Source organism: Hylobates moloch, unplaced genomic scaffold (genome assembly GCF_009828535.3).
Source record: "Hylobates moloch isolate HMO894 unplaced genomic scaffold, HMol_V3 SCAFFOLD_8, whole genome shotgun sequence".
Classification (NCBI taxonomy): Eukaryota; Metazoa; Chordata; class Mammalia; order Primates; family Hylobatidae; genus Hylobates; species Hylobates moloch.
The window spans coordinates 60,499,761-60,527,745 of record NW_026652283.1 but is presented as its reverse complement, the minus strand read 5'-3'; the positions used below and the strand labels follow the sequence as shown (position 1 = coordinate 60,527,745).

The window sequence follows — 27,985 nt, the reverse complement described above, 5'->3', positions numbered from 1 at the left end:
GAGCAAACCAACCACAAACCTAGCTTAAGAAAAGAAGCAGCCAAAATCAGAGCAGAACTGAATGAAACTGAGGTGAAAAATCCATACAAAGGTCACTGAAACCAAAAGTTAACTCTTTGAAAGAATAAGCAAGATTAAAAGACTGAAATCTAGATCAACGAAGAAAAAGAGAAAAGATCCCTATAAACACAAACATAAATGACAAAGGTGACATTACAAAAGACCCCACAGAAATATAAATAGTCCTCAGAGGCTGTTACAAATACCTAGGCTATTAAACAAACTAGAAAACCCAGAAGAAATAGATAAATTCCTGAACACACAACCTCCCCAAGATTGAAACCCTGAACCGAACGGTAATCAGTTCCAAAATTAAATCAATAATAAAAAAAACTACCAACCAAAAAAAGACCAAAACCAGAAAAATTCACAGCTGAATTCTACCAAATGTATAAAGAAGAGCTAGTATCAATCCTACTGAAATTATTCTAAAAAACTGAAGAGGAGGGACTCCCCTCTAACTCATTCTATGAAACCAGCATCAGCCTGATACCAAAATCATGCAGAAACACAAGGAAAAAAAACTTCAGGCCAATCTCCCTGATAAACATAGATGCAAAAATCTTCAACAAAATACTAGCAAATCATATCCAGTAGCACATCAAATAGTTAATTCACCATGATCAAGTAGACTTTATTTCTGAAATGCAAGGTTAGTTCAACATATGCAAATCAATAAATGTGACTCACCACATAAACAGAATTAAAAACAAAAACCATATGATCATCTCAATAGATGCAGAAAAGGCTTTCAATAAAATTCAACATCCTTTATGTTAAAAATGCACAACAAATGAGGCATCAAAGAAACACAGCTCAAAATAATAAGAGCCATCTGTAACAAACCCACAACCAACATTATACTAAATGGGCAAAAGCTGGAAGCTGGAAGCATTCCCCTTGAGAAGTGGGGAATGACAAAGATGTCCATTCTCACCACATCTATTCAACGTAGTACTGGAAGTCCTGGAAGCCAGAGCAATCAGGAAAAAAAAAAAAGAAGAAATAAAAGGCATCCAAACAGGAAGAGAAGAAGTTAAATTATCTCTCTTCACAGATAATAGAATTCTATACTTAGAAAACCCCAAAGACTCTGCCAAAAGGGTCCTAGAACTGAAAATTACTTCAATAAGGTTTCAGGATATAAAATCAATGTACCAAAATTAGTAACATTTCTACTCAACAATAATGTTCAAGCCAAGAGCCAAATCAAGAGTCTAATCCCATTAAAAATAGCCACAAAAATAAAATACCAAGAAATACTGCTAACCAAGGAAATGAAAGCTGTCTACAATGAGAATTACAAAATACTGCTGAAAGAAATCTGAGGTGACAAAAATAAATGGAGAAATATTCCATGCTCACGGATAGGAAGAATCAATATTGTTAAAATGGCCATACTGCCCAAAGCAATTTACTGATTTAATACTATTCATATCAAACTACCAATGTCATTTTTCACAGAATATGGAATGAAAAAAGAGCCCAAAGCCAAGGCAATCCTAAGCAAATAGGACACAGCCAAAGACATCATACTACCCAACTTCAAACTATACTACAAGGCTACAGTAACCAAAAGAGCATAGTATTGGTATTTAATACAAAAACAGACCCACAGACCAATGGAACTGCATAGAAAACTTTGAAATAAAGCTGCTCACCTACAACCATCTGATCATCAACAACGCTGACAAGAACAAGCAATGAGGAAAGGACTCTATTCAATACATGGTGCTGGGATTACTGGCTAGCCATATGCAGAAGATTGAAACTGGACCCCTACTTTCACCTTATACAAAAATCAACCCAAGATAAAGACTTAAATTTAAGACCTAAAACTCTAAAAATCCTAGAAGAAAACCTAGGAAATACCATTCTGTACACTAGTCTTGGCAAAGAATTTATGACTAAGTCCCCAAAAGCAATTGGGATAAAAATGAAAATTGACACATGTGACCTATTTAAACTAAAGAGCTTCTGCACAGCAAAAGAAACTATCAACAGAGTCAACAGGCAACCTACAGAATGGGAGAAAAGATCTGCAAACTATGCATCTGACAAAGGTCAATATTCAGAATCTATAAGGAACTTAATGCGTCAAGCAGAAAAGCAAATAACCCTATGAAAAAATGGGTAAAGGACATGAATGGACACTTCTCAAAAAAGACACACATGCAGCCAACAAATATATTTAAAAATGCTCAACATCACTAATTATTAGAGAAATGCAAATCAAAACCACAATGAGATACTGTCTCACACCAATCAGAATAGCTATTATTAAGAAGTCAGATGTTGACAAGGTTATGGAGAAATGGGAATGCTTATGCACTGCTGGTGGGAATGTAAATTAGTTCAGCCACTGTGGAAAGCAATTTGAAGATTTCTCAAAGAACTACAAACAGAACTGCCATTCAACCCAGCAATCCCATTACTGGGTATATGGCCAAAGAAAACTAAACCATTCTATTTAAAAGATACATGCACTCGTGTGTTCATCATGGGACCATTCATAACAGCAGACAGATAGAATCAACCTAAATGCCCGTCAACGGTAGACTAGATAAAGAAAATGTGGTATATATACAAATAGAATACTACACAAACATGAGAAATAACAAAATCATGTTCTTTGCAGCAACATGGATGCAGCCAGAGGCTATCATCCTAAGTAAACTAGCCCAGGAACAGAAAACCAAATACTGCACATTCTCACTTACAAGTAGGAGTTAAACATTAAGTACACTCAGACACAGAGATAGGAACAATAGACACTAGGGCTACTAGAATGGGGAGGGTCAGAGATAGATGAGCGTTCAAAAACTATCAAGTACTATGCTCACTACCTGGGTGATGGGATCATTCGTACCCCAAACCTCCGCAACATATATTTATGTAATAAACCTGCACGTGTACCCCCAAACCTAAAATGAAAGTTTTTTAAAAGTAAAAACAAAGCAAACCCACAAAAAAATAAAAAGGAAGAACAGATTAAGCCCAAACAATAAAGGGCAAAATAATAAATATGTGTACAGAAGTCAATCACACTGAAATGGGACAAACAATAGAGAAAAATCAGTGAAACCCAAAGTTGGACTTTGAAAAGAACAATCCACAAATGTGGAACCTGTGGATACAGAGGGCAGACTGGGAGAAAAGCCACAGACAGGCAGAAAAATATTTGCAGCACATATGACTGAAAAAACTTTTATTCAGAATATATATTTTTTAAACTCTTAACAACTGAATACTGAGAAGACAATCCAATTTTTTAATGGGCAAAATATTTGAATAGTCACATCACAAAAATTACACAAATCTCTGATGAACACATGAAAAGATGCTCATCATAATTAGTCAACAGAAAACTGCAACATAAGACCACAGTCAAATACCACTACACACCCACTAGAATGGCTAGGATTTAAAAGACTGACAATAACAAGTATAGACTAGCAACTCTCATATATTGCTGGTGGAAGCTGAAAATGATACAACCCTTTTTAAACATACTTGGACCATTTCTTATAAAGTTAAACATACATTCACCATATGACCCAACAATTCCATATCTAAGTAATTACCCAGGAGAAATGCAAGCACATTTTCACACAAAAATATGTATGTTCATAACAGCTTTATTCATAATAGCTAAAAGCTGAAAACAACCTAAATTCATCATGAAACAAATGGATAAGCAAATGATGATGTATCCATCCCATGAAATACTAACCTATAATAAAAAGGAACTAATCATTATTCAAAGAAGTGCCCCAGGATCTTGATCCCACTTGTTTAAAATTTCCTTTGAAAGCTCTTGCTCATGTCTTCACCTGATCTGGACACGACAGTACTGGCACCCATCAAATGGAAAGTTTGCTCAACTTTAATTTTTCAGTCAAAATTGTGTAAGCAGAACCAATTGAGATGCCTGTGGTGTTAGTTACTGTTTCTGCTGTTAATCCTCAGACCTGAAGAGGACTGACATAAACAAGATGAATTTTTTCCTTGCAAATTAACATGGAAGGTCTGTCACTGTCAGCTTCATCTTCAACGTCATCTCATCCCTTCTTAAAATGAGCTATCCATTTGTAAACTGCTGATTTATTTGGGGCATTGTCCCCATAAACTTTTCTTAAAGATCACTGATTTCACCACTCTTCCACCCAAACTTCATCGTGAATTTGATGTTTGTTCCTGCTTCAATTTTAGCAGAATTTGTATGGCTCTGATAGGGTCTTTTTTCAAACTGACATCTTATCTTTCTAAGTATCTCAAACTAGCTCCTGTTCAGACATGTTATAGCAAGTTAGTACAAGTTTATTTGGGTGAAAAAATTGAAATCTATGCACAGTTTTTTCATAATACGCATTTTCCATGAATGTTTTTAAGAACCCTAGTACATTCCCATTAAATGGAGAAGTAAAAGATGTTATGCAACCACACAGAAGGAGTACCTAGCCCAGTTTTCTGTCATCCTAGAGGGCTCCTCAGAGGAAGTGATTTTGGAGACAAGTATGGGTTAGCCAAAGAGTTAGGAAGAGAATGTGCTTGGTTAGAAATCCTGACCCCTAGGAAACCAAAGGTGATGTCATCAAGCACAGCTACCCACTGCAAATGAGATGTCTCATTATGTGAATTTCAGTTCTACCCAACAAATATTTATTAAAGTCCTAATATATAGAAGGCATTCTATTCTACATATTGGAGCCAAAGAGGAAGAAAAGAAAAGAGTGTGAGGATGAACCATGCCTTCAAGGAGCTTACAATAAGTTGAAGAGGTAGAGCTTAAACACACACAAAAAAATACAGAGTTTTCATAGTAATCTAAATCAGCTTTAAAAGCCACCTACGCCACACACAAGTGATCATTTACTCTATGTAAGGTGTGGTGGCTTTTCTAACTGTCAGGAGAGAAGACTGCAAAGAGGGTTGAGTGAGGGGTAGGGAGACAAAAGAAGGAAAGACTACAGGCTTGGGAAAGGATCTTGACAGCCATAGATAGACTGCTAAGCACAGACTTCCTACTGTGTTAGTGGACATGCGTAGGCAGGAAAAATAGAGCATGCTTCTTCTGGCTATTTTTCTTCTGATCACCTTTAGCCATCGCCAGTCATGCTTCCCCTATAGCAGAAGATTGTGCCTGACATGTTCTGGCTAGGAAAATGGTATGGATGGACAGATGTAATGGAGAAGCAAAATCACATGTAAGAACCCAACATCCAACTTACCCTCAGCACAGCCTCTCAATAGGCCTTGGAGTCCCAGGTAGACAGTGCCCAGAAAAGCAGATATTACTACTTCCCTTCCTTCTCAGGAAACTGGAAGAAAGCCCACACATTATAAAGTTTAGTTAATCAGTGAATAAACATACACTGACAGTTCTGGGTTCCAGACTGGAGATACAATGATGAGCAAGAGAGTTTTTGTCCTCATGGTGTCTAGTGGGAGAGAAAGATACAGAAAATACGGGGAAGAGTATAAGGTGCCATTGGAGTACAGAGAAAGGTAGCCAGCCTATCCTTACGGAGACAGGACAGACTTCCATGAGAAAAATGTTTTCATTATATTGATACACCATCTAATGATATGTTAGACCTTGTTTCCTTTAAGAAATCTTGGAGGGCAAGAAGGGAGAAGTTATCTGGCAACACATGAAAAAAAGATCACTGGTATGGCAGACAGATTTTTCACGGTCCAAGTAAAGTCAAGTTTCACAGTCATTGCTGTTTGCTTTATGGATAAAACAAATGTACTGTTGGCAAAGCCAGGGTTGAGTGCCAGATTCAATAGCCCATAAATCCTGAAGTAACAGAAAGCACAAAACAGACCTGGCCCCAATCTGCACTGCTGCTTTGTTGAAATTATCCTGGCCACTCATCAGCTCCCACAGATGGAAGCCAAACCAGAAAAAGTAGGTGCTAGGAGCAAGGAATTGAAGTTGAAGGAGGAGTTCATCCATATCTGGCCCATGCGAGGAGGCTGCAGGAGAGAATACGAAATATGCAATGCAGCGCACACTGGTTTCTTGACCAAAAGAGAGGAAAATAGATGAATGAATGAATGAATGAGAGGATGTATAGATGGATTGCTGGAAGGAAGAATACAGCGAGGGGAGCAGAATATGCTACAGAAAACCTCTGGGGTAGAAGGGAAAGCTGGTCTCAATGTGGCCGACCAACTGGGAAATGCCTCTGGTTAGAAATCATTCAACTATGCCTCCTTGGAGCTGACCACATGACATTTATCTCCAGTTTTTTAAACCAAAACCAAGGCTGTACCATCAATGTTGAAAAAGCTGAGAATTCAAAGGAAACGTTTCCGATGCTGTGGGTAGAGTCTGGGGAAGTCCAGGCTAACTCTACCCTGACCTGAAGGCTGATCACTTACTTTCAGGACAGGGGCTGAGAGAGGACTGTCACGGGGAAAGATTAAAAATGAGACCAAAGCAACCACGACCACAACAAAAAGAGAGAGCAATAAAGAGAGACTTAGAAATGAACACCCACTTGCTTTCAGATGAAAAGTTTGAGTCAAAGTGGTGTTAAGGAGGTGACAGATCCTATATTATAGCCAAGAACCCCCAGAACTAAACAAATACAGTGGTTTTTCTTTCCTCTCAGTAATATGATTGCTGTTTACCTGGTGCGGGAAACAGGGTGAGAATGGGAGGAAGAGACATGCTCTAAGATGCATAATGGTTTAGTTAACATGTATTCAGTCAGCTGATTTGTCTGTCTATTTTGTGTTTTGTTCTGTTTTCAATTTGCTTTAGTAAAGCTGGCCTGAGTTACAGTGGTGAAGTAGGAAACGATAGTCTTTGGCACCTAAGGAAAATTCCACCTTTCTTCCTCACCCTTTCCTTTTTGGAATCTCCTGCCTCATTCCCTCTGTTTTTATCATCCACACTTCACTCTGCACTACCCTCAAATTTCAGGGGCTCCTCATGCTAACTGAGGCTCTTTAGCCAGAGCAGGACTCCCACAGCTACTGAGCTCTTCTTTAGCAGCAGTTTACAAAAGGCCTTTACAAGCATTTTGTTTGTTATTGCGCACAACAACCCTGTGGAAGAGTCAGCCAAAATATCATCACTAATTTACAGATGAGGAAGTAAAATGACTTGTTCTATGGTAAGTGGCAGATTTTGGTAAGGACCCATGTCTTTTAACTCAGAGACAAAAGAGTCTCAGAGTTCTTTTAAGCAAATCACACTGGATAAATGAAAGAGGATATATAAAATATAATTCATACAGAAATTTAGCAGCTATATAACAATGAGTACTTAACATGACACCTCTAAACTAATAACTATGAGTGATATATCCAGTTTGTTAACATTTTCCAATTACACATTTGAAATAAAAAGTACCAGTCACTTGAGAAATGATTGGACTATAATGTCCTTTACCTAACAATATTTTTTAAATATTGTAGTGGATGCTGTGGTATGCCACTCAGTGCCAGATTCAACAGCCAGATTCAACAGCCCATAAATCCTGATGTCTAATCTGTGTCCAGAATTGAAGCACACTCCTTTTCCCCACTGCTTTTAGGAGTATTGACAGCAGCTGACAGCTCTCAACTGCATCATTCTCTGGAAACTGCCCTCAGCTTATGAAGGCTGCTTTGCCCAAGATGATGGCTCACTCCCAGGGCCAACCTGCATCCAATCACTGGTGGATGGTAAATAAAGACCCAGTTCCCTTGCCCCAAGGTGTTAGGATTCTGAGGGGCTATCTAAAGTCACCCAGGGCATCCATGAGGATTGCATGACGCCTTGTGACTGTTTTGCATTTCACTTCTTCCCTCTACCTAATCCTACTTCTTTCCTTCTCTCACGGGTTATTCAAACAAATCTCCTTGAAATACTTTTCTACTAGTTTAGGACAGCTAACTACTAAATTGCATTGTGTTTTAGCAAAAGATCCACAGGAGGTAACTCATAAGTGCTCTTTGTATTGACTATTTGATTTATGAGCCTGGAATTAAGACTTTATATGGGATTATGCACAACAGTTATTTTTGCAAAACAATCTAAATTTGTAATCATGAATGCAGAGTTCACCTGTTTCTCAGACTGTGGTAACTGTATAAATTAGGATTCCACCATGCCCCCAACAAGTAAAGTTGGGAGGGGGAACATTAAGAAGGACTAGGAAATGTGGGAAGACATGCATTAACTATAAGCAGTTTTCTTGTAGTGTCAGGGGTAGGCTGAGGGGCTCATCAACTAAAGATTAAGTTGTATTTAAACCTATTGTCAACTGCTCACATGGCCAAAAAATTACTTTTAGGCTAATTTCTCTCAATCTCTAAAAGGCATATTTTACTAATTTTTATGAGTTCGATAAATCAGGCTATACTTGCCGTTTGATTACTGCTCATTATAATCCCCTACTTCCCCCAAAATAGATGGTTGATGATAGATGATAGATAGATAGATAGATAGATAGATAGATAGATAGATAGATGATAGATAGATAATAAATAGATTAGATAGATAGATAGATAGATAGATAGATAGATAGATAGATAGATAGAAGATAGATAGATAGATAGATAGATAGATAGATAGATAGATAGATAGACAGACAGACGATAGATAGATAGATAGATGTAAGATAAAAGCAGAAGTTGGTATTTAAAGTCCCCAGGGAAGAGCAAGCAGCCCTAGAGTCCTTCCTCTTTGGCCCACCTATATTGGGAGTTTCTCCAGCCAGGAACTTCCTATGAGAAATAGGAGGAGAGAAGGAATAGGAGGAGAGAAATCCTGTAATTCAGAGAAGACATGAAAGATAGTATCTGCCACTTGGATTGACATTTTACTTTACCAGCCCTTAATAGAATCTCAAAGGTCCCTGGGACACTTTGTTGCTGAGGAGGGATTTTCTTAGGTTAGGGATTTCCCCCAATAGTCTCTGCAAGTTTCTCTCTCCATAGTTGTTGAGAGCTACTATCTCACTGCCCAAATGTTACTGGATTTTGTTGATCATTGGATTTGCAATGCTACAGGCATTAATGGAAACACAAGTAATGGAATTTTTTTCTACCTTTTTCTTTCAAGTGGAGTGCTCCACCCCTACCCCCAAAAATAAACAAAATCAACATAATTTCCAGTGTCCTAGAATGAGTAAACATTCAATCCAAACTACTGTAACTGCTATGATTAATTTCTAAAAGATTTTTACTATGAGTTGATCTTATTTTGAAAGTAAAAGCAAAGTGTATTGGAGGAGCATATCTGACTTTAAATCCTGGGTTTACTGTTTAGTGTCAATGTGATCTTGAGCAGTTTATTTGGGTGCCTCTATCAGCAAAGTGGGGATTATAATGTCATTGTAGTTTTTATGAAGAACAAATGTTCTGTTTGAGAAACATGTAATTTATGTGAACAAATGATAACGATTCTTACAGTTTTATTCATTCCAAATGCTCACTACAAAAATCCAGTTTTTTTTAAAGATTCATTTAATTTCTTTATGCCTAAGTCTATTCATAAAACACTACTGCTGGACTAGTTGAATTCCAAGGTTGCTTTCCATTCTGACCTTCTATGATCTAATTGTAACACATGAACAGAGCAGATAAAGAAGGTATTATTTTTATACACAACTTTAACAAATCTATTTTGATAGAAAATTAGGTGAATGACACAGACCACCACCTTTCCCAGCACTTTGATTAATGTATAACCAAATGTTGTTCTTTAAGTGCTTGAGATTTAAAGGAGTAATAAGAACATTAAAGATTTTCAAATATAGAGTTCCATTTTTTTTTTTTTTACCACAAATGTCATTACAACTCTCATCTAAAAAATGGAGTTATTCTAATTAATTCTTTGGGTTGTTGTGAAGATTCAACTTCTAGGTAAATACAAATAATTAAGCATAGTGCCTGGCACATAAGAGCAAATCAAAAGCAGCTATTAGTATTAACTACTATAGCAAAAGTATTTCCAAACACTCTCTCTGCCATCGCTCCTAATCTTTGCATGAATGACTCATTCACTCATTAATTCATTCAGCAAATATCTGTTGAATGCCACAGGTCATCTCCTCCTAAAATCTTTTTCTGATTACTCAGTCTAGGCCACGCCTCCTCATCCAACACCACCACACTGTCACTCCTTCATATCACTATGCTTCATTTGATCCAAAAATGCTTATCACCACCTACAACTATCTTGTTCATTTGTTTGTTTACTCACTTATTTTCTGCTACCACCCATGCACCCCACCCCCACCCTACAGAACACACATTCCATAAAGGTGGGAATCATGTCTTCTCATTTACCACTTCTCATTCCCTGCATAGTGCCTGCCTATACACACTCGGCACTCACATAAATCGATCCAACTTTAATAGCAAAATTCCATATAAAAAAAATTGAACAATTCACTCATTTTTCTTTGTCAGTTATTTTGATACGTGGAATTTATGAGGGAAAAAGCTAAAAGAATTGAGGTCATTTAATTTACAGAAGAGAAATAAACTTTTTAAATGGCCCTTAATAGTCTGGAAGCCTGGGTTCTAGTACTATGAGACCCTGTGCAGGTCCTCTCAAACCATGTCCTTCTCTATAAAATGGGAAGGATGGTATCCACTAGGACAAATGCATTCATAGGGCTGACATATGGCAAAGCACAAATATAGCTAGCATTAGTGTAAGACCCTATTCTTTAAAACACACTTTGACATTCATTTGTCCAAATGAGTCTTACAAAAGTAACTCTCTGAAGTACAGAAGAAAAAGGGTTATTTTCTTTTTCTGTTTTACAGAAGATACTGATTGTAGAGAGTTCTGACATCCCTAAGAAGCAAGGAAGAGAAAGAAAGAGGGCAGGAGAAAGAGAAGAGTAAACCAGCATATGTGAAAGATGTTATTGTTCATCACACTCTTTGACCTCATCTCCTATGATCCTCTAGGACACTCTCATTCCCATTTTATAGATGAGAAAACCAAAGTTCAGACAGTTTAAGGTAATGACTGACCCACAGGTAGACTACTGGTATGTGAAGATAACAGAGTATGACATCAGTTCCTCCAATTTCCAATCCCATACTCTCTGTTTTTACCATGTGGCTTCCAAGAAATGATCAAGGGCAAGATATCTAAAAAAAGATAAACATGCTATGAAAATAAAACTAAAAATCACTTAATCATTTTTAAACAAAGTCATCAACTCTTTCTTTTTTTTTCCATTTTTAGCTGAGCTCCAGAGGAAAATCACATACAATAACATGAGGATTGGCTATGAGGAATAATTTAATAACAAGTAGTGTTTTAGCCACTGATGACATTATAAAAGACACCTTTGGAAAACAGTTTTAAGATGTGATTAAACCCTGACATCAAACCATTCATCATTCCAAGAGGATTTAAATGAGGGTCTGTATGATGACAGAGGTATAGGTATTAATTGAGGATTCCTAGTGTAAGAATTAAAGAAAGAGGAAAGAAACATGAAAAGCGGCTGGACAGTCAAGACATTTATTTTAGAGAAAACAAACCTGAGCGGTGCCTTCTGACCAGGTTAGGTCAGAGCCACACTCTCTTACAGACTAAGAGTTTTTTTTTTTTTTTTTTTTTTAATTTATTTTTTTTTAATTATACTTTAGGTTTTAGGGTACATGTGCACAATGTGCAGGTTTGTTACATATGTATCCATGTGCCATGTTGATTTCCTGCACCCATTAGCTCGTCATTTAGCATTAGGTATATCTCCTAATGCTGTCCCCGCCCCCCCCACCCCCCACCCCACAACAGTACCCGGAATGTGATGTTCCCCTTCCTGTGTCCATGAGTTCTCATTGTTCAATTCCCACCTATGAGTGAGAACATGCGGTGTTTGGTTTTTTGTCCTTGCGATAGTTTACTGAGAATGATGTTTTCCAGTTTCATCCATGTCCCTACAAAGGACATGAACTCATCATTTTTTATGGCTGCATAGTATTCCATGGTGTATATGTGCCACATTTTCTTAATCCAGTATATCGTTGTTGGACATTTGGGTTGGTTCCAAGTCTTTGCTATTGTGAATAGTGCCGCAATAAACATACGTGTACTTGTGTCTTTATAGCAGCATGATTTATACTCCTTTGGGTATATACCCAGTAATGGGATGGCTGGGTCAAATGGTATTTCTAGTTCTAGATCCCTGAGGAATCGCCACACTGACTTCCACAATGGTTGAACTAGTTTACAGTCCCACCAACAGTGTAAAAGTGTTCCTATTTCTCCACATCCTCTCCAGCACCTATTGTTTCCTGATTTTTTAATGATGGCCATTCTAACTGGTGTGAGATGGTATCTCACTGTGGTTTTGATTTGCATTTCTCTGATGGCCAGTGATGATGAGCATTTCTTCATGTGTTTGAGCTATATACGACAAACCCACAGCCAATATCATACTGAATGGGCAAAAACTGGAAGCATTCCCTTTGAAAACTGGCACAAGACAGGGATGCCCTCTCTCACCGCTCCTATTCAACATAGTGCTGGCAGTTCTGGCCAGAGCAATCAGGCAGGAGAAGGAAATAAAGGGTATTCAATTAGGAAAAGAGGAAGTCAAACTGTCCCTGTTTGCAGATGACATGATTGTATATCTAGAAAATCCCATTGTCTCAGCCCAAAATCTCCTTAAGCTGATTAGCAACTTCAGCAAAGTCTCAGGATACAAAATCAATGTAGAAAAATCACAAGCATTCTTGTACACCAATCACAGACAAACAGAGAGCCAAATCATGAGTGAACTCCCATTCACAATTGCTTCAAAGAGAATAAAATACCTAGGAATCCAACTTACAAGGGATGTGAAGGACCTCTTCAAGGAGAACTACAAACCACTGCTCAATGAAATCAAAGAGGATACAAACAAATGGAAGAACATTCCATGCTCATGGGTTGGAAGAATCAATATCGTGAAAATGGCCATACTGCCCAAAGTAATTTATAGATTCAATGCCATCCCCATCAAGCTACCAATGACTTTCTTCACAGAATTGGAAAAAACTACTTTAAAGTTCATATGGAACCAAAAAAGAGCCCGCATTGCCAAGTCAATCCTAAGCCAAAAGAACAAAGCTGGAGGCATCACGCTACCTGACTTCAAACTATACTACAAGGCTACAGTAACCAAAACAGCATGGTACTGGTACCACAACAGAGATATAGATCAATGGAACAGAACAGAGCCCTCAGAAATGATGCCGCATATCTACAACTATTTGATCTTTGACAAACCTGACAAAAACAAGAAATGGGGAAAGGATTCCCTATTTAATAAATGGTGCTGGGAAAACTGGCTAGCCATATGTAGAAAGCTGCAACTGGATCCCTTCCTTACACCTTATACAAAAATTAATTCAAGATGGATTAAAGACTTAAATGTTAGACCTAAAACCATTAAAATCCTACAAGAAAACCTAGGCAATACCATTCAGGCCATAGGCGTGGGCAAGGACTTCATGTCTAAAACACCAAAAGCAATGGCAACAAAAGCCAAAATTGACAAATGGGATCTCATTAAACTAAAGAGCTTCTGCACAGCAAAAGAAACTACCATCAGAGTGAACAGGCAACCTACAGAATGGGAGAAAATTTTTGCAACCTACTCATCTGACAAAGGGCTAATATCCAGAATCTACAATGAACTCAAACAAATTTACAAGAAAAAAACAAACAACCCCATCAAAAAGTGGGCAAAGGACATGAACAGACACTTCTCAAAAGAAGACATTTATGCAGCCAGACTAAGAGTTTTTAAGGATTCAGGGTGGGAGAGTTTATCAGAGGCTTAGACTGCTTCTGTGTCTCTTTGTTGTGCTTATCTGGGAGGGAGAGTTGTGTGTCTGTTCCCACACATCTTTCTGCAGCTGCAGGCATATCCCCCAAGTCTGCTTTTAGCTTACCTATCTCAGTGCCCCTGAAGGGAAAGGAATGTGCTTATTAAGGCCCACTGTTTTACTGGGGCTGATCGTATGAGGGTAAAATTTGGCAGTTACCCAAGGGACTTCCCTCCACCTCCCTCTGTGCCCGAGCTGTCTTTTTTTTTTTTTTTTTTTGTAGTCAGCTATTTAATTAGGTTCTTAAGACATTTAGAACACCAACTTGTGAGGATAAATTCCATTCATCAGGGCAAACACAGATCGCAGGTAGCCCTGGAGCTGAGGAATAGCTTTGATTTTTGGTAAAATTTGTGAGTCCACAGCTTTCTGATCAATCTTACGCTGCTCCGTAATCTCATATTTCTCTTTTTCTGTGTCGAAGATCTCACCTGCCTGGTGTCTGGGCTTTGGCGGCTTCTTCTTCTTGAAGTAAGCATCAGTAAGATGTTTTGGGATTTTTACATTGCTGATATTGATTTTGGTTGAGGTGGCAATGACGAATTTCTGGTGTGTTCTTCATAGAGGAACTCGATTGAGGACCAGAGGTCCAGTCACAAGTAACAAGCCACTAGCCAGCTGCTTCAGGAAAACCACCCACTTGCCCCTGTGGCGTCCAGTGACGATGATCAGAATGGTCCTGGGGGGTGATGCTGGCTCGCAGTTTTCTCACGTGATGGCTGAAGGGTTTTTTGCGGTGGCTCAACAGCTTTCGAGGCACATCTTCAGTAGGATAATATCTAGGCATTTTGCGAAGTTTAACCACCCGGGTACCGCCGTTCTTGTCACCACCAACTGGTTTTGTAACAGTTGCAAGAACCTTCTCCTTCTTTTTATTTTCAACCTTGGATTTAGCGGCTGAGTACGTCCTCTTGTACATGGCCTTTCTGGAATACATGGCAGATCAGGAATACCTGCCAATTCCTCTGACAAGAGCAGGGTTGCGGCTGCAATGGGGCTTCCCCTCCTTGGGCTTTTTAGCCTTGAGGTTACCCTTTTTCACCTTGCCACCAGCATCAGCCTTCTTGGCTTCGGGTTTCTTCTCTTTAGTATCTGGCTTCTCAACTTTTTCACCCGCCGTCTTGCAAGATGGGAAACAGCGAGCTGTCTTGTCTGTGTTTTCCTGTCTGCTCTTTCTGGCTGCTCTTTCTGTAGTTAGAAGAGGTTTCCTTGAAATGCATGAGGCTTGAATGGGAGATGGAATTTAAAGTGGCGGTGTTTGTCCGAGATGACAGTGCTCCTGCTCTATCACCTAGTTTATGTGATCCTTGATCTTTATAAAATGGAACTATCTTTTTAAATTATAAAAGATGTTTTTATACTTTTTAAATTCAGAAGTGAATAATGTAAAAAGCATCCCACAAACCCCTCATAAACCTTTCCCCAGAGATAATCATCATTAACAACTTGATATAGAGCCTTCTACACTATTTGTGTATGCATACATAACTAAATATTATATTATTCTCTACATATGATTATGTGATTATTTTAAATGTCATTATTCTCTACATACTGTTCTCTAACCATTTTTTCTACTGTATATGATAGACAAGATTCCAGGTCAATAATATATAAGTCACACTTTTACTTTTCAATGACTACACAGTGAAAATATCATAATTATTTTTATTCTTCGTTTAAGAATTTAATGCAACAGCATTATCAGAAGAAAGATATATTGTTTTACTGATATCTTTTTATTATCCTGTCCAGTTTTAACTGCCCACACAGTTTTCACTATTTCTGCTATAAAAGTGTGAAAACAGCTATTTCTTTCTTTCTCAGAAGCTCTGGTCACTTGGTCCAGTAATTCTGTGTATGTAAAAAAAACCATTGACATAAAATAAATATTCATTTCTAGAACAAAAAACCTCCAAGTAAAGGTTATGGTATCTTTCATTTCCATAGAACTTGTGAAAAATAAAACCTTTATTGCATGATATTCAAAATAAATATCCCACGGCCAGAGAAGTGACCACAATCTCATATCACGGCAGTGCTGAGAGTTCTTATAAAACTAGGTAGAATTTGGATTTTATCCTGAAGGCAAGGGGACTGGGTTGGGAATGGATGCACTTCTTAATTGGCGGATACATAAATGACATAGGAAAATCTCACTGGCTAGAGAGAATGGTTTAGAAAAGGGAAAATCCAGGATAAGGAGAACCAATTGCTCATGAGGGAAAAGTCCTTTAGGTGTTCACCATTGTTAAGGCAAAATGATTCTGGGCCTTAATATAATCACTGCTGATAGAAGCACAACTACAAACTCTGACTCTTCCTTCTAAAACGTTACTTACTCTCAATAAATTGCCAAAGAAACCAACCACCACTTCCAAGATGGCTTAATTACATGGCTGTTGGCTGGAGGCCTCAGTCCCTCACTTTATGGACCTCTCTCTCCACAGGACTGTTTAAGTGCCCTCATGGCATGGAAGCTGGCTTCCCTCAGAGCAAGCAATCTGGGAGAGAAGACAAAGAGTAAGCCACATGCCTCATAACCTAGTGTCAGAAGCCACACATTGTCACTTCCACCATATTATTTTTATTAGAAGTAAGTCATTTAGTCCATCTCACAGTCAAGGGGAGAGGAATTAAGTGCTATCTCTTGAAGAGAAGAGTGTTAAAGAATTTGTGGACATTTTGTAAAATCACCACAGGGGTCTAGCTGCAAACCCAGCTTGATGCACTTAAGAGTCAGAGCCTGAGGAACCATAGGACATAATCCCCTAGGAATTCACAAAAACAAACAGGAATTTTTCAGACTTCCATAGGCCATAGAATTGGGAGGATTCCATTTAATTTATCCAGACACCTAAGAGGCAGAGAGACCAGATGGTATTTTAGTTATACTATTCCATATGTTATGAAACATGCCAAAAGGGCATGAGATCTACAATTTGCAAAAACAGTAACAATTTTGGAAAAAATCTTTCCTGTTATTTCTCATAAATTATAAGAACACTCCAAGTTTTTCAGTATTTCCATGTACCCCAAGTTTTAATTCCTACCAAGAAAATCTAGCACCTAAAATAATATTCAGGGAATGTATTCAACTCTTTCTGGGCAGGATGAAACACGCTTAAGTGGAAGAGATGAACCTTCAAATGAACCTTTAAGCACACAGATCCCCTTTTCTGTTCAAGCATTTGTGAAAGGCAGGCTTGGCCCATGTATAGTTGTTAGCCTGAAATTAGACTGAGAAACTGCATCATTCAACCAGTTTCTTGAACCAGTTGGACAATGTAGAGAAGAAGCAGGAATCACTTTTACCTTTTTATCCCACTGCCTTCCCCACTTAAAACCTCTATATTAATTCACTTATCCTTTGTATTTGTCCATTTTTGTACTGCTATAAAGATACTACTCGAGACTGGGTAATTTATTTTAAAAAAAAGGGGGAAGTTTAATTGACTCACAGTTTCACATGGGTGGGGAGGCCTCAGGAAACTTACAGTCATGGTGGAAGGGACACTCATAAAACCATTAGATCTCCTGAGAACTCACTCACTATCATGAGAATAGCATGGGAGAAATTGCCTCCATGATCCAGTCACCTCCCTCCCTCCACATGTGTGGATTAAAGGTCCCTCCCTCAACACATGGGAAATACAATTCAAGATTAGATTTGGGTGGGGCCAGATAGCCAAACCACATCACCCTTCCCTGGATGAAATCTTACACGGGTCTCATAGCTTTTCTAATCACTCTCAGATAATAAAATATGTTAATCTACTCCAACATGAACATACTTTTCCATTTAAACATCTCATCTCTGAAATCCAAATCTCAGTGGCATCTTATAAACATAATTGGAAGGAGATTTTTTCCCTTTCTTAGTGTTATATAAAAATAATGAAGCATCTTAGAATCAATAGCATCTTAGACTTGATGAAATTTAGTAATGTCTTTTTCTAAGTATTAGAAATTCTAATCAAGTATAGTAATTAAAACTCTATTCTCATCAACTTTAAAACTTCTCCCTTCTCTGAGCTCTGACCTACTTCAGGCTTGGAAGCCTATAATGAGAAAAGATGGGGGTGATCATATTAATCTCTAGCTCTTATTCCACCTTCTCCTTCACTCCCTGGCAGATACTCTGGGGCCCTTCAGGGACGGGAGTGAGATGGGTGGGAAGAGGCATGGGTAAGTAAAGGTAATATTTCACCATACGGTTATAGTCTAGTGTAGGTAGTCTCTCTGCAAAGGATATTCCAAATGTCAGTTGTTTCTTTCCTGGAGTGGTTTTGTGACTTTTTCACAGACGATCTCCATCACTAGGGAACACTTCCTACACTTCCTACACTTGCCTACACTTCCTTTCACATACACTATGCCTCCTCCAGATGGCCACTTACACATTCCCTTTATCCACTGGTTTCTTGTGGCCCAACCATCTGCAGGGCTCAGTCCTCTTTAGTGAAGTCTCATTCAAGAGAATTCAATATGACTTCCTCCTGTGGGGTCTCATAAGCTCAAGGGAAATTCAAGCTTCCTTGTCAGGCCAGATGTTAGAAATCATGATGGATTCCAACTTCCCTTACTCTGCCCCAAGTCAGCAGAGCTAAGGCCTCCAACTCTCACCTTTAGACTTTGCAGCTTTGAGTCAGATACTAGTCCCTGCACCCCTCCAACTCCAGGGAACACATAAAAAATTCTCCAAATGGTTCTCTGTAAGCATCTTCATTGACTCTGAGAATACTAGTTATTAATTGCTTCTTGGAATGATCAGTTTTGGCAACCTCATCTGTTTCAGGTTTTACCATAAAACTGTCAGATAAATATATTCACACATAAAATACTTTATAAAATGCTTTATTTATTAAATCAATTCATTCTCTACTTTTTCCCAAAAATGCTGAGAAATTGCTCACAATAAAAAAATATAACAGTAAGGTAAGATATAATGACAATCTATTTATGCCAGGTCCTTTAAGTTATATACTGTTGACATATTGAGAAGGAAAAAATATTGCTAATGTACTATACCAGCCAAGAATGCAAAATCTAAATCTAATCATGAAGAAATAGCAGTCAAACCCAAATTCAAACACAATGTACAGAACAACTAGCTTATATTCTTCAAATGCGTCAATGTCATGAATGACAAAGGCTGAGGAACCATTACAGATTAAAGAAAATGACAGAAACATCAACTAAATACAGTGCATGATCCTGGAATGGATTCTGGTTTTGGAAAAAAAAGTTTTTCTATTAAGACAATTGGAAAATTGAAATATTAAGTCTATATCAGATAATAGTGGCAAATCTATGTTAAATTTTCTGAATGCGATAATCATACTGTGGTCATGTAAAGAAGGTCTTCTGTTCTCATGAAATACTGAAGTATTTAAAGTATTTAGCCAGAAAAGGACATGATATACTAACATAAAACCCTCAAATGATTCAGAAAATAATAGGTACATACACACACACGTGAGTCTGGATCTGGAAAGGAAGTGCAGAATATGACAAAATTGTAACACTTGGTTAATCTGAGCAAAATATATATGAGAGTTCTTGCAAGTCTTCTGTAAGGTTGAATTATCTCAAAATAAAAGTTTAAAAATTATATCTTGTGTTTTTTACAACCCTCAAAATTATGCATGATTAGGCTCATAATACAGAAAAGGTCCCTGATTACTAGTAAGGTGGAGCACCTGTTCAGTGTTATTGGACTCTGAATAACCTCTTTAGTTAAATGCCTTGTTCAAGTCTCTTGCACATTTTGAATTGGGTTGTCTGTCTTTTTCTTATTTTTTATACAAATTCTTTATTCTAAATACAATCCCTTTGTCAGCAATATGTGTTGCAAATATCTTGTACTCTGTGATTAGCCTTTAAGTCTTATAATGGTATCTTTTGATAAACAGAAGTTTTCAATTTGACTGCAGTCAACTTTATTAACTATTCTCTTCCTTCTCTCTTCCTCCATCCCACCCCTCTCTCTTTCTCTCTTTCTCTCTCTCTCTCTCTCTGTGTGTGTTTGTGTGTGTGTGTGTGTTTTATTGAGACCTTTTCCCCTGTGTCAAGGTCTTGAAGACATTTTTCTATTTTGTCTTCTAGAATATTTATTCTTTTGTCTTCCACATGTAGATCTATAATCTACCTGGAATTGTTGTTTGTGTATGGTGGGAGATAATAATTTTTATTTTTCCATATGGAGACACAGCACTACTTTTTTTTAAAAATCCTTTTATTTTGTTTCTGAATGTTTTATAAAATGCATAGATTTTTATATTGACCTACGTTAGTTATCTATTGCTGCTAAAACTACTCCAAAACTAAGTGACTTAAAACAACAATAATAATTTTTTTATTTCAAGATGTCTGTTGTTGAGTTACTCAGACAAGACATGGTGAGGGCAGCTTATCCCTGTTCCATGTTATCTGGGGACTCAGCTGGAAGAATCAAAGGCTAGGAAGGAATTATCCGAAGGCCAGCCCATTCATATGTCTAGTTATTCATGCTGCCTAGCATCTTGGAGCCTAACTGGGACTGTGGACTGACATATGGTGTCCTAATAAGACCTGGGTCTCAAAAGCAAGTATCCTGAGAGAGAGCTAAGAAGCTGTATTGATGCTTATAAAATAGCCTCAAAAGTCACACAGGATCCTTCCACTGCATTCCAGTGACTGAGGCAATTGCCAAGGTCCACTTAGGTTCAAGAAGAAGGACCATAGACTCCACCACTCAATGGAGAAATATCAATGTCACATGGTAGAAGATCTTATGGGGTGGGACATATATAGGTGTGAGTTAAACTCTTTTATTCATTCTAATAATCTATAGATTATTTTAGATGTTCTACATCTAAATGTTCATAACCTTTGTAAAGAATGAATGACCATTTATTTTCTTTTTAATCCTCATGCCCTTCATTTGCGTTTTCAGTATTTATTTTCTCTTTTTAGTCCTCATGCCCTTCATTTGCATTTTGTCTTATTACACTGGCTAGGACCTGTAAAATTTTGAACAGTAATGGTGATGGAGTCATCCTTATTATATTGTTGATCTCAAAGGGAAACTGTAACATTTCACTGTGAAGAATGATCTTTGCTATTTTGTTAACTATGTACCTTTTCACAAATGAAGAAATATCCCTTTTATAGTTTACTGAGTTTTTTTTAAGATCATGGATAGATACTGAATTTTATCAGAGATTTTTCTGGAACTATTGAGATAATTACATAATTTTTCTTTTTTAGTTGATTGATTTGAAAACCAATCAACTTGTATTTCCAAAATAAATGTAACTTGGTGGGGATACACTATCCCTTTTATATATTGCTGAATTTTGCCTGCTGAATTTTTTAGGACTTTTTGCACTTAAAAGCTTGTGATTTTTTTTTCCTTTTTGTAATGTCCTTATTAGACTTTGCTATTAACATTATGCTAACCTTATCAAATGAGTTGAGATTGTTCCCTTTCCTCTTCTCTCAAATAGTTTATGTAAACCTGGCATTATTTCTTACTTAAACATTTAATAGGACTCAACAGTGAAGCCATTTGGACCTGAAATTTTTTAATGAAAATATTTTTAATGATGGACTCAATTTCTTAGTGGTTACAGAATTATTCAGGTTTTCCATTTATTTTAGCATAAAATCTGGTATTTGTATTTTGTTAATAATGTATCCTTTTCATATACATTTTTAATGTATGGATAAAAAATAAGTTGTTCATAATGTTCACATGAGCTTTTAATGACTGTCAGTTCTGTACTAATGTCACCTTTTTCCTTCCAATATTGAAATTTGTGTTATCCCTCTTTTTGTCTTTATCAGTCTCACCAAAATGTATTAATCACAAAAACATCTTTTGACTTCGTGGCTCCTTTCTTTTGCTTTCCATTTCACTAGTTTCGTTTCTTTATTGTTTTCTTCTTTCTACTTTCTTTAGCTTAAATTTGTTGTTGTTCCTCTAAATTCTTGAGATAGATGACAAGTTTATTTACTTTGAGACTGTCTTCTTTTCTACTGTATGTATTTAAGGGCAAAAAATGTCCTCCAAACACTGCTTTAGCAGGGTCCCACACGTTTTGATATGCAGTATTTTGTTTATCGTTTAATTCAAAACATTTGTTAATTTCCATTGTGACTTTTAAATATTTGACCCAGGGGTATTCAGAAATATATTTCTTAATTTACAACCATACAGGGATTTTTCAACTTAACATTTTGTAATTGATTTTTTGCTTTAATTGCACTGTCATTATAGAACATCTTATTATTTTAATCCTTAAGTCTTGCTTCAGGGCCCAAAATATAGTCAATTCTTAAAAGTGTAGGCTTGTAAAGAATGTATAGTGTTATATAGCTGTCCTTTAGATATATTTTCTTAATACAGTTTTCAAATTTTCTATAATTTTATTGTACTTTTTCTTTTTTTTTTTTCTTTGTCTGCTGTTGTAGCAGTCACTGAGAAATATATGTGAAAAACCTCCAGTGAAGACTGTGGATTTGTCTATTCTCCTTGCAGTTTTGTTAATTCTGTCTTATATGTTAATACTTATGTTATTAGATGCATACAAATTTAAAATTATTTCTTCATGGCAAGTTGAAACTTATTTAGCCTGCCTCTTTTTATCACTAATAATGTTTTGACTTAAAGTTCACTTTTGCTAATATAGCTGCATCAGGTTTCTTTTGGTAGTTTACATGGTAGATATTTAGCACCATGTAATTTTAATCTTTTCACAGCCTCACATTTTATATTTTATTCTTATATTTTATATTATCTCATGTAAACATCATATGTTTAAGTTTTTAAACCAAACTAATAATCTCTGTGTATATTAAAGCATTTAGTCCATTTACATGTAATGTTCTTAGTGATCAGTTTGGGTCTTAATATTTGTTATCTCATTGTCATGCTTCCTCTGTGTTCTTTTATTGCTCCTTTTTTGCCATCATTTGGATTGACCACTTTTTATTATTTGCCTTTCTTTCCTGTGTATCCATCAAAGTCCAATCAGGAAACAGAAATCATATAGCCATTTGAATTGGCAAAGTTTAATATACAGATATATTAACTGTAATAGAAGATTGAAGTAATACGGGATTTGCTAATAAGTTAAGAGAATGCTAAATTACACAGAAGTCAGATATAGACACAAGATAAAATGCAGTACCAGTAAAAGGGAGGAGCCACTACCCTAGGGCTGTGAGAGTAAACAATAAAGGAATAAATCTGAAGGACCCCTCTCCTTCACCAGGCTGAGATTCAAACCTCATTGGAGAGGGCATGACCATAGCCCACTAGACAGTGGAGATGACCTCAGGTCTCACTGGTGGAACTGGGAAGCCACCCTCTAGGGTGTAGACGAAGCATTTGTGTGGAAAACCACACACTGGGGTGGTAGGGTAAGGTGTCCATGAGGAAGTTCTGTGGGATACAAGAGTCAACCAGGTAGAGCACACCAGAACCAGGAAGAGCCCCTTCCTCCTCCAGCATCTCTCCCACACCCTCTACTGATGAAGCTTACCATCATGCCAACTGGCAAGAGAGAAATGATCAGTACCTCAAGCAGGGCAATAAAATGTGGATTTGGAGATGAGGAGCAACAAATTGGTAACGGACACATCCTCTGATATCTTTTTACTACTTTACTCCTTTTTGGTGGTTACTTTAGAAATTATAATAGGCATCCTTGAATTAGCAATGTCTAATATTTCTTGTTGCTTTTAACCTCTTCTGGCACAGAGCAAGGACCTTAAAACAGTTTAATTCCATTTGCTTGATTCTGGCTTATATGCTACTTTTGTGATGTGTATTAATTATCTGGTAAGTATACATTTGTGCATATCCATGATGATTTTCTTAAGATGAGTCTTAGAAGGAAAGTTGTAAATTCTAAGGTTTTTCATGTATAGTACCATCCCTGTCTTCAGAAATATCCAGATTTACAACCCACTAGCAACTGCAAGAGCCTCTATTTATCACCTTGACATAACTTGTTAAAATTTTCTAAATTTCTCATTGCATTGGTGAAAATTATCTATCAGCATTTCAATTTTCATTTCATCAGTTGCTTGAGACATGAATTTTTACTCATACAAACTGCCTTTCTGTGTTCCTTTTTGTTGTATTTGTGTTTGAATGAATTTCCTGTCCTCTTCCCTTTTTTTAATTTCTTGTCTCTCTCTTTTTATTGATTAATGTGGGGCTTAAGATCAGTGATGGAATAACATCCTCCTTTTTCCTCTCTGAAATCCTAAACCAAGAGAGAAAATAGACAAAGACTCAAAATATAGAAATCAAATTATCAGCTTTCTTACTAATGAAGATAATGTTGAGGAAGTCACATAGATTTCCTAGAAGTTCACTTCTGAATTAATCAGACTTACCACCAGTCCCTCTCCCCCAGGCTCAGGCATAAACTGTGGGCCTCTTAATTCAGAAGACAGTTAAGTCTGTTATATGCAGAAGAGACCAGAGTATCCCAGCCGTGGGGGCTTATCTAAAATGGAAAAGAAGCCAGAAGAGGCTAAAACACACATGCTCACAGGGCCCCCAGCCAGCCCAAATGGCAAGTTTGTAGAAAGAAGTACCTGCTACACGTGGATCCAGGCCCTCAGGCTTGGAGACACCAACATCTTCGTTGGAATCAGCCCTTTCCTCCAGGTAAATACTAGCTCTCTCCAGGACACAAGGCCCGCAGATTCAGCTGAGTTTCAGCCCCATTTACAGGGACAGATGCACAGCCCTGAGCAAGTGGCAGCCCTGCATCACAATTCTTTCTCTCAATCTCCCCAAAGGTTTCAGAATGTAGTAATGGATATTCTCTTCATTTTTCTACTAAATAGTTGAAAATTCTACCTTAGTAACCAATGTCAGGATTCTGGGAGGAGGAGAAAATGTTCCCCCCTACATAAAAGATCTTGATACATTAAGGATATCAAGTCATTGCCCATTATACAGTTTATTTTTTTCTTCTGATTTATCATTTGCCATCCAGTTTTTATGTGATGTTTTATATGGCTATATTAGATACTTAGCATTTTAATAGAAAGTTTAAAGATAATAAAGAATTCATTAGGAACATAAATAAAACCTAACATTCTCAATTGAATAAGGCAATTCAGTTTTGTTTTAAACTATATGCATGCTGTGTCTACTTGGCTTGAGAACTCTTTTGGAATATTGGATTTACAAATACCTTTAATTTTGCCACATCCTAAGCAGTAACACATTTAATTATAATAGTATATTTAATCATCGCTTATTGTTAGTGATGCTTCATAGCTCTGTTCTCCAAAAAAGTACAAGACACTTTATTTACAAGAAATTCTCCCAATGCTTTAGATTTTCTCTGGGTTTTTCTTCTTTTTCAAAAGGAGCATGCTCCTTTTGATAATCTCTCTGAGGATCCAAGATATTTTTATAGACTATCGACAGTTCTCTTAATGACTTGTCAATTTGCATTACTCATGGAAAGTGTATCTTCTCTCTTAGTATATTACACACACTTTTATAAAATGGCCAAGCTCATTCCTTATTTTGAACTGTCTAGTCACTTAGGTTTAGGTATACTTATTATATGTAAATAGTAATATTTGAATTTTGTGTTTAGAGCCCAGCCTAGGAACACTTGTCTTATAATAGGGACATTTGGAATATGTCAGATGTGACTACTATCATTTTATTATATGCTTTCTATTTTTTTACTTCTTGCCTTTTCCCTTATGTATAATCATATATTTTGCTGCATTGACTTTTATTAGGTTTTTCTTCTTTTCTAGTGATTTATTAGTCATACATTCTACATATCCTACTGTCACCTTTACATAATAAAAATTATAATAAATACACTTAAACCCACATTTCTAAATCAAAATCGATATGATTTCCGTTGTGAAATATGGCGACCTCCCTTTTGCCTGTCTCACAAACCTCTAATTGAATTTTCTGATCCCAGCGATTATTCTATTTCTTCTTACATTACGTATCTTGTCTTCTAAGAACTACTGTATACATTTTGTTGTTTTATAATCACAGTAAAAATTCTAAAATTTACTACTTATGATTTCTATTTTACACCATTCTTCCCATTCTTGAGCTCTTAATTTTGATTCATTTCTCAGCCTACGAAACCATGAGAATACTTGCTAGCGCTCAAGCAGGCTACATATGCTATGGCCTCTGCTCACACTATTCTATCAGCCTTCAGTGCCCTCCATTTGATGATGTCCAACTTCCTTCTCTGCATTTCCATAGCACATCCATTTTGCATACTTCTATTATCTAACATGTTTCATTCTATGCATGCATCACTGGAATTTGAGCTCCTTGAGAGCAATTACTTTCTCTGTAATCTCTATTTTCTTTCTAGTATGTGGCACAGGACCTGGAAGGCAAAAGATAGAGATGCAGTCACTGTTGAAAAAAGAAAATATTTAAGCTAAATTACTGAATATTTGATAATTGGGAAACTCCAGTATTTCTTTGCATCGTGATGTAATGCTGAACTTGTAGACAGAGACAAAGAGGAAAGAGTGCTGAATGTCATCAAAGCTGGAGATACCAACCCCCTCAAAGAGCCATTCATCTGACAGTCAAAGCCACACTCTCCCAAGTGAAGTACAATGGGTATAATGTTTGGCCCTAACACTGAACATTAGCTATGGCCACGGTTAAATGGTAGGAGAACTGGGGCAAGGGCAGCAGGGTGAGCCAACACGGTGGAAACTCAAAGGAGAGAGAGGTCAAGGTGGTGGAAGATTTCAACAGTATCTAATACCAAAGAAAGATGAGGAAGGATGAGAGATGAAAACAGAAAACAAGGTCATTAGAGATTAATAATTTTGTTTTCCATTTTTTACGTGTGACCTAAGTCTTCTCTGTGCTCTTCATCTGTGATTTGAAATTACAAACATTTAGATAAATAAAAAATTCTGGCCAGCCTGAGTACTTGCTGAGTTGGGTCAATTAAGATATAAAATTCACTACAGTCATATGCATGGAATTGATGGTAAGAGGATTTTAAAAATTAATCTGCTATTTCAATATCTCCCTATTTCAATCCCCATAAAAGCTGTTTCAATAAATCAGACATTCCATTTATTTCCTTATAGGATAAAAGTCTTATCATCTTTAAGGGTAAAGTCTAGACATCAAAGAAAAAAGAATATCAGATAAAAAATCACAGGGGAGTTCTTTGTCTATTTATGTTAACCACAGCCTGCTACTTCAATAAAAGACTACTGAAGATTTAGAAAACCCCATGAAATCATACTGCAACCATATGTGGAGGCAAAAAAAAAAATGTACCATTCAACTATACCCTAAATTGTAAGGACACGTGATTAAAGGTAGGCTACTATGGGTGAGAAAACGGAATCTTTGGCAATTTTCTAAGAGTAGGAAAGATACTTCTGACTTTCTGGAATAATCATATTTAAACTTAGAGTTTGATCACTGAATTGCTTATCAAGATTGTGTCAGATTGTTTATTTTGTTGCTGTTGAGTTGTTTTAATTCCTTAAATATTTTGGATATTAGCCCCTTAACAGATACATGGTTTGCAAATATTTTCTTCCAATGCATAGGTTGCCTTTTCATTTTGTTGATTTTTTCCTTTGCTGTGCAGAAGCTTTGTAGTTTGATGTAGTCCCACTTGCTTATTTTTGCTTTTGCTGCCTGAGCTTTTGATTTCATATTAAAAGACTCATTGTCAAGGCCAATGTCAAGATTTTCTCTTGTTTTTTCCAGTAGTTTCACAGTTTTAGGTCCTGCATTTAAGACTTTAATCCATTTTGAGTTGATTGTATCTGATGTAAGATAAAAGTCCAATTTCATTCTTTTGCATGTCAATATCCAGTTTACTCAAAATGTGGATATCCAGTTTACTCAACACTGCTTATTCAAAAGAATACCCTTCCGCATTGTGTATGCTTAGCAACCTTGTCAAAAATAAGTTGACCATATATGCTTGAGATAAGTATATTAATTAGTTTAACTCTAGTAATCATCTCACTGTAGATATGTATGTCAAAACATCGTTTTTACATTAAATATACGTAACTTGTATTTAAA

The 27,985-nt window shown here is 36.8% G+C and overlaps 1 protein-coding gene and 1 pseudogene across 2 annotated transcripts in view; both read right to left on the bottom strand.

Annotated features, from left to right (window-relative positions):
- The window catches only part of TNFSF4 (TNF superfamily member 4), a 310,041-nt gene that overhangs the window by 125,978 nt on the left and 156,078 nt on the right, over nt 1-27,985 (bottom strand). The gene's annotated exons all lie outside the window — the stretch shown is intronic.
- LOC116473225 (large ribosomal subunit protein eL6-like) lies at nt 14,158-15,379 on the bottom strand (annotated as a pseudogene).